The sequence below is a fragment of the Neophocaena asiaeorientalis genome, unplaced genomic scaffold (genome assembly GCF_003031525.2).
Source record: "Neophocaena asiaeorientalis asiaeorientalis breed wild unplaced genomic scaffold, Neophocaena_asiaeorientalis_V1.1 scaffold340, whole genome shotgun sequence".
Lineage (NCBI taxonomy): Eukaryota > Metazoa > Chordata > Mammalia > Artiodactyla > Phocoenidae > Neophocaena > Neophocaena asiaeorientalis.
In genome coordinates, this window is record NW_020172733.1 from 3039270 (window position 1) to 3039855 (window position 586).

At 34.5% G+C, this 586-nt stretch overlaps 1 non-coding gene across 1 annotated transcript; it reads right to left on the reverse strand.

Moving 5' to 3' along the window:
* Nucleotides 1-211: 211 nt before the first annotated feature.
* On the reverse strand, nucleotides 212-315 carry LOC112396671 (U6 spliceosomal RNA). Its single transcript, XR_003002618.1, has one exon. It is a non-coding gene; the product is annotated as a U6 spliceosomal RNA (small nuclear RNA).
* Nucleotides 316-586: the final 271 nt, after the last annotated feature.

The window sequence follows — 586 nt, forward strand, 5'->3', positions numbered from 1 at the left end:
GCTACTATCATCTAGTGAGGAGAAACCAGGGATGTTGCTTAACATCCTAAAATGCACAGGGCAGTTCTTCTCCCCCCAACAATGAAGAATTATACATCCACAAAATCAATTATTCTGAAGTTGAGAAATCTTGATTTTAAAATTGCAATTGGCTGTCTTCACTCCCCTTATCAAGAGTATTTTACTGACTGCTTTTTTTCTTTCTGATTTCAAAAATATGGAACACCACAAATTTGCTTGTCATCCTTGTGCAGGTGCCATGCTAATCTTCTCTGCATCATTCCAGTTTTAGGATATCTGCTGTTGAAGTCAGCACCTGACTGCCTTTTAATTATCATTCAAAGCATATCTGAGGGAGTTTGATCTCTCTGATTCTTAATGACAAAAGTGCAAATGACATTTTCCTAATCTATACTTTAAGTAGTCCCTCAGTAAACTTCCTCTCTTTAGATTCTATTGGATAGAAGTTAGTTTTAAAATAATCTATTTCACCATAACAATGTGCTTTGACTTCAGGAGAGACATATATATCTTAAAATCATAAAGGCAGATCACTAAATAAACTAACAATTAGTCTTATGTTGAA